The 7,378-nt window shown below is 52.0% G+C and overlaps 1 pseudogene across 1 annotated transcript; it reads right to left on the bottom strand.

Annotated features, from left to right (window-relative positions):
* Window positions 1-5,124: 5,124 nt before the first annotated feature.
* LOC309585724 (olfactory receptor 14J1-like) lies at window positions 5,125-6,103 on the bottom strand (annotated as a pseudogene). The gene has a single exon. The product of its transcript is annotated as an olfactory receptor 14J1-like (transcript).
* Window positions 6,104-7,378: the final 1,275 nt, after the last annotated feature.

Here is a 7,378-nt window from a genome sequence, read left to right as displayed (position 1 = left end):
GGCCCTCTCCCAGCGGGGTTGGAGCCTCAGCTGTGGCTGGAGGCAGCTGCAGGAATTCCCAGTGTCCGTGAATGGCTCTCCAGTCCTTGGCTGGGACAGCTTCCCCCAGCTGATGTGTGCATGTGGGCGATGGTAAAGTCTGAGGGGAACTGCTGCTGTCTCTTTCTTAATCACTACGGGCAATCTTTGGCTGTGATGATTGTGTGCATTGCTGAGCTTCTCCTTTTGTGATTCTTTGCTGCTTTGAACTACAGTAAATGATGCTGATTCCTTGAGTTGGTGTCTGTGTCTTTGGTGCTGACCCTGCCCACTGGTAAAACAAATTTGGTATGGTCTGGCTGGATCCCAACAAAATGCTGCTTTTTAAATGAAAGTGTAAGGAATCAGTGCCATCCAAAATTCCCGGATGGGAAGACCTTCCTGAGGGTTTGCTGGCTGTGGCGTGGGCTGAGGTCGGAGCACCGTGCGAGCAATGAGGACGTCAACTGAAAGAAGCTGAAGCACTGGATGTATTAGAATGCATCCAAAAATTGCATATGGAAAAAGGAAAAGAACTTGTGGGTTTGGGAAGATGAGGGTGAATTTTGTTAACAGCATCTCGGAAACAGCACCAACAGAAGGAACGCTTGTTGTTGAAACGCTCCCACATGGAGCGACAGAAGAAGTTTTTAATCTTGAGCTTGGATTTGTTTGAGCAAAGGAAATAATAATAATAATAACAACAAGAATAAAAATAAAAAGAATTATCTACATGTATATAATATAATAAAAATTGTATGTTTATGTTTTCACATGTATATAATGACATTGTGAAATAATGCTCCAAATACCAATTTGTTAGCTTTGGCTGCTCAGGGATATAAGACTAAGTACTCTACAGAAAATGATTGGCCAGGACCCCAACATCGCTGGGAAACTGTGTGAGATTGTATACAAGAGATGAAGGAGGAAGGGATGAAACTGGCTGTTTTGATAGGGTTTGCTGATGCCAGGACGTGAAATGCTTTGTCTGTTCCTGTGCAAAATAAAGTGAGTAAGACTGCTGGGTTTTTCATATACCAGACTATCCACAAGCTGCAGAATTGATTGAACAGATGAAGGGGTTGTTAAAAGAGCACTTGAAAAATGTAGGAGATGGGAAGCTGTTGCAATGAAAAACCCACCTCCCAGATGTGCTCCATATCCTTAACAATGGGCCCACTGGGGAAATGGAAACCGCCTCGATGCGCGTGGCTGCACCCAATTTGCAAATACAACCACGGACAGTGACACTCTGACTTCCTGGGAAATTGTTCTGGGGGTGATGGCCCCTGACAGGGCCATCCCAGAGGCTGCAGGGCTGGACCTTTACGCATTAGAATGAATTAGGATAAATCAGAAGCAAATGAGAGTTATCAATACCGGCACAGGAATTCAGATTCCTCCGGGACACTGGTTTGATAACTGCTCACTCAAGCTTGGCCTTGACAAGTGTTCATATGGTGGGAGGAGTGCTTGGTGCAGATTATCAAGGAGAAATTAAAGTAGTTCTGTTAAACAACAGTGAACAACACTGGATTTTTCAACCCCACGGCAGGGTAGCACAATTATTGATATTGCCAGTTTTTAAAACAACCGTGAAAAAAGAACATCCACCTCACATCACCACTGTTCATGGAGATAAAGGGCTTGGATCCACCAGTCCTAATCATGGAGCCAGAGTGTGGGTCCAGAGGCCAAATGGCCAGCCCGAGCCAGCTGAAGGAAGAGCTGTAGGCAAAGACAACACTGTTTGAATCCTGAAACCTGGGTGAGAAAGATGGGAACATGTCCCTGCAGCCAAGTGTTCTATGTGAGAACAAAGAGATGTTACAGGATATTGTTTTGCAGAGCCTGCCAGACCAAATCTCCCTCTTTGCCCCAATGGTCCCTTTGCAAAGTGCTCTGATCCACGGCGCTCGATGTGAAGACTGATGTGCCACTGAGTGACTTCTGCAGACAGAAAGGGACCGCTTAACAGTGAAACTATGGTTGATCTTGTTGGTTTAATGTTGTCATTGTAATCAGAGCACTGGTTGGGAAAACAGATTTCTAACAGTAGGAGCAGAGATAGGGAACTCATTTAACCTCAGTAATTGCTGGGTGCGTGGAAGTCCAGAAGGATTCGATGACTGGCCTTGGCTGGCCCATTTGGCCCAACCCAAATGGTGGCTTAGAAACTTGAGCACAGTTCATGATAAAAACAGGGTTCTAGACCGAGGGTGGCGATCCCTGACCGCTGCATTTTCGTAGAAGAGGCATTTCTTGCCTAAATCGGATAAAGAGGAATATATGTAGGAAAAAGTGTCTGTGGATGGATGTTGTCTCCTGGAATAGGTTGTATGCACCCACACTGTGAACTGTTCAGTTGCACCCAGTATAAAGGGAAATGGAATCAAAGTCACGTACAGCTCTTTAATCATGGCTGGGTTAAGCGTTCCTATGAAGATTGTGAAAAGATACCCTTAAAGCACTTCCCGTATGATATTTTGGCTTGTCAACAAAGTAATTCAAATGCTTAAATCTAAAAGATTGTAGTATCAAAAGGATTGTTATGAAGGTTGTAGTTCGTCTCTAGGTCAAAGGACTGATTGAAGTACTGAGGCCTGAACAACAGGCCCTGACTGAGGCCTGAACAACAGGCTCTGAGCTAAAGTTGACATCTACATGAACCTTCCAACCAAATGTTCTATTTCTATCTGCTCATTAACAGAGCATTATTAGCAATATGCTCTATGTTCATCGGTGAAACACGGATTTGCCTTTCTGTATTTAGAAACTGGACAGGGCCCCATCTGGCCTTGTTTGGGAGTTTAGGATCAAACTCCCTCGGTTCCTCCTTGAGCCCCGGCCAGGCTTTGGGAGAAACCAAAGAGGAGAATGAAACCAGATGTTCCCACACTAGAAGTGATGTCAGCTTGTTTGTTCAACGCTGTCAAAGCTGGGCCCTCTCACAGCGAGGTTGAAGCCTCGGTGCCCGCAAAGCTGGATGTACCTGCAGGAATTCCCAGGGTCTGGGAATGGCTCTCCAGTCCTTGGCTGGGACAGCTTCCCCCAGCTGATGTGAGGATGTGGATGATGGCAAGGTCTGAGGGTGACTGGTGCTGTCTCTTTCTTGATTACTGTACACAATCTTGGGTAGTGATGATTGGGTGCTTTGCTGGGCTTCTCCTTTTGTGATTCTTTGCAGTTTTGCATTATAATAAATTCCACTATTCCTGAACTTGGTGTCTGTGTCTTTGGTGCTGACCCTGCCCACTGGCAAAACAGACACTGAGGGCCCTGGGAGAACCAAAGGGGCCTTGTGACACCGCGGGGCCTCGTGTAACCAAGGGCGCCATAGTGACACCGTGGGGCCCAAAGGAACCAAGGGGCCAGCGTGACACTGCAAGGCCTCGTGGAACCATGGAGAGCATTGTGACACTGTGGGGACTCCTACAATCAAGGGTCCATTGTTTTCCTCTCCCTGCCCCGGCCCCAGCCCTGCAAAGAAGTCCAGTCCTGTCTGGCCCTGCAGCAGGAACTGGAGGCACTGGAGGTCCGGGACAGTGACTCTGTGTCTGGGATGCTCAGGAGATCCTCAGCTCGGGCAGCTCGTGCAGCCCCAGGGCCCCGCTGCCCAGCACAGCAGCAGAGAGTTGGCTCCGGGGCTCCTCAGGCTGCTCCTGCTGCCATCCCAGGCACAGGGCAGCCTCTTGCCAGGGCTCCTCTGCACACACACGAGCTCCTGCTCTTCTCCTGGCCCATGCCAGCTCCCCACAGGGCCTTTCCCAGGGGAACACGTCTGTGCTGGCCTGAGCAGCCATTGCTGTAGCCTCTGCCCTGCTGCCCAGAGCCCCCGAGCTGGGGGTGCTGCTCTGCAGAGCATGGGGGCTGTGCTGCCCGGGGCCATGGGCTGCCTCTGCTGGGCTCTGCTGCTCAAGCTGGGAGACAGAGCTCTGCAGCTGATGGTGCTCCCTGCACTGACCCCCTCCCACACAGGCTCTGCTGTGGCCATGGAGGGTGCTCAGAGGTGCCTGCCTTGTTCCAGGGCTGGCACATGGGCTGGGGCTGCCCTGGATCCTCCTCTGCAAGTTCCCCGAGGGTCAGACGAGTCACTGCCCAGACTCCTTTCCCTGTACCTGCTGTGTCCCCCTGGGCTGCAGAGCTCTCATGGGTCACAGGAAACATTCAGTCCTTTATCTGTGGGTGAGCCCACCCTGGACAGGCCTGTGCCCAGTGAGCTCCACTCACTGCTGATCCCTGGCACACACTGTCCCTGCAGGTCCCCCGTGTTCTGCTGGCAGCTCCCAAGTCCCTCTAGAAGAACATTCCCCTGCCATCAGCCCTGGCACAAGCTGCAGAGCCCCAGGAAGGTTCATCACAGACCATTCACCATCTGGTGGGCACTGGCCACCAACAAGCAAAACCTGAAGCACACCCGAGTCTCTTGAAGGCCACACTGGGACCCTGATCTCATCCCACTGAGCCCTGGGAGAACAAGGAACACAGGCAGCCTCTTTAGAGTCTGGTCCTTGGGCCTGTTCCTGACAGTGACTGTGGAGGGAGAGCAAAGCCTTCCTGCAGTGCCTTCAGGAGATGCCCTTTGCTGATGGAACTGCTGTGGCGGAGCCCAGCTGTGTCCCAGCAGTGCCCATGGCCTGTCCCTGCCTGTGACACGCAGCAGGACTCGCACCACCCGGACAGAGCTGTTGGCCTTACACCATCACAGCGGCTCCAAAGGAGAGAGTGGAAGTAATAAGAGAGGAGCTCTGAAAAGACCAAGCTCTGCTGCTCCCTGGCTGTGCTGCTCTGCTGGGACTCTTCCCCCCCAATGCCTGCAACACTGGCCCTGCCCTCCAGCTCCAGGGATGGACTCAACCAAAGGATCCCGAACAGACACCTTGCTGATGGGTCCTTTATTTAATGTGAATACCCACAGAGCAGACTCCTTATTGACACAGTCCCTGCCAACAGTCACATTCAGCCTGTAAACAGTGAATAAGATGCATAACAAAATCTTTTGGGTACAACCTTAACATATGAGAAGAAAAAAAAGCCACCAAAACCACCACCACCAAAACAACCTGAGAAGGCAGGCTGGGCCTCTAATGATTACACTTTAGCCTATGGAGCTGAAAACAGGCAGGTTTTTGCTTCTGGAAAGCATCCAGTCATCACTTTCCTCAGGGCATCCCTGAGCTCCTGGTTCCTCAGGCTGTAGATGAGGGGCTTCAGGGCTGGAGGCGCCACCGAGTACAGAACTGGCAGTGCCAGGTCCAGGGATGGTGAGGAGATGGAGGGGGGCTTCAGGCAGGCAACAAAGCCAGTGCTGAGGAACAGGGAGACCACGGCCAGGTGAGGGAGGCACGTGGAAAAGGCTTTGTGCCATCCCTGCTCAGAGGGGATCCTCAGCACAGCCCTGAAGATCTGCACATAGGAGAAAACAATGAACACAAAAGAACCAAAAGTTAACAGATGGAAAACACAACAAGCCCGAGCTCCCTGAGGTGGCAGTGTGAGCAGGAGAGCTTGAGGATGTGTGGGATTTCACAGAAGAACTGGCCCAGGGCATTGCCCTGGCCCAGGGGCAGGGAAAATGTATTGGCCGTGTGCATGAGAGCGTAGAGAAAGGCACTGGCCCAGGCAGCTGCTGCCATGTGGGCACAAGCTCTGCTGCCCAGGAGGGTCCCGTAGTGCAGGGCTTTGCAGATGGACACGTAGCGCTCGTAGCACATGATGGTGAGGAGGAAATCCTCTGCTGAGAGGAAGAAGAGAAAGAAAAACACGTGAGCAGCACATGCTGAGTAGGAGATGTGGCTGGTGCCCCAGAGGGAATTGTGCATGGCCTTGGGGACAGTGGTGCAGATGGAGCCCAGGTCGGTGAGGGCCAGGCTGAGCAGGAAGAAGAACATGGGGCTGTGCAGGTGCTGGCCGCAGGCTCCGGCGCTGATGATGAGGCCGTTGCCCAGGAGGGCAGCCAGGGAGATGCCCAGGAAGAGGCAGAAGTGCAGGAGCTGCAGCTGCCGCGTGTCTGCCAATGCCAGCAGGAGGAAGGGGCTGATGGAGCTGCTGTTGGACACTCGCCGTGTCTGGCCATGGGGACCTGTTCATGGAGAAGTCAGTGACAGCTTAAGGGAAACGTCTCTCAGCAAAATCAAAGACATGCCCCACAAATCCTTCTCCTGTCACACACTGACACCTTATGGGGATTCAGAGTGTGGCCACAGAGAAGGGCTTTGGCTGGCGTGGGGCCTTGCGAGAGACGGGGCGGGCCGGGGCCATGTCTGGCAGGAGGCGAGACAAAGAGCAAGAGGCGAGACAAAGAGTAGGATAGTTAATGGGAGATTGGGCGAGGAGATGGTAATCTGTAGCCCTTGGAGATGTAAAACATAGAACCTTAGCAGCTGAAGTTTGTAGCTGCTGAACTGCTGGTTTGAACAGTATATAAAGATGGGACTTGTGCGATAGAATTTGGCTTTGCATGCAGCCGGCCAAGTCCGTGTTCGATCACCGACAACACCCTTCTGTTTTTCTAGCAGATCTTCCTTCAGCTCCAGCCGCAGCCCTGGTTGGTGCTGGCTGAGTGTGACATGAGTTTCAGGGCAGTTGCTCCGGGGGTTTTTATAATTCAGCCTTGCTGTGCAGAAGTGGGAGGGGGACAGGGACCTGTCCTGGTGTTCCACTTTGAAAGCCCAGCTAACACAAGGGCACTCCCAGGGCCCAAGAACAGGAATGGCAAAAGCTGTTAAAGTGTTCTAGAGGTTTTTATAGCTCCTCTTCATCTCCCCTGCTGACTGTTTTTGGATGTCAGAAACACTCAGCATTTCTGCTGCCCTCGGGGAGAATAGAGCGAGTTCTGTGAGGCAAGGTGGTGAGTGGAGAGTGAGGGGAGGTGGTCTGTCACTCTGTCCTGTTCCAAGATCCTCTGGCCTTTCACCCTTCTCAGATAGAGGATAATCACCCTCCCATATTTCCCTTAAAAACCATCCCAATGCTGCTGAGAGCAGATCGATCCACCACAGCCCATCAAATGTCCATCCCCTTCTCGAGCTCTCAGCCCCACACTGGTAGCCAAATACACACATGGCTCGTTTCACCAACCCAACAGCCCTTTCTCCATCATAAAACTTTTGTGTCTCACTGTGGGGCTTTCAGGTAACACCAAGATGCTACACGACCTGTTTGCGCCCTGGAGGCAAGCTCAGAGCTTAGGGGGAATCCTCAAGAAGAAAGCCAAGTGTCCTAATGATGGCATTGGATGTAGGGAGATGGAGCTCCTTCCCTGGCTGCATTGCCCACAGCCGGGCTCTGGGGCCAGCGTCACCCTGAGCCAGCTGTGCCCCCTCCCAGAGCCCCCAGGGCCGGGCAGCTGCTCCCA

This window comes from Coloeus monedula, assembly GCF_965178545.1.
Source record: "Coloeus monedula genome assembly, contig: HAP1_SCAFFOLD_167, whole genome shotgun sequence".
Taxonomy (NCBI): domain Eukaryota; kingdom Metazoa; phylum Chordata; class Aves; order Passeriformes; family Corvidae; genus Coloeus; species Coloeus monedula.
This window is presented reverse-complemented; position numbering and strand designations above follow the sequence as displayed.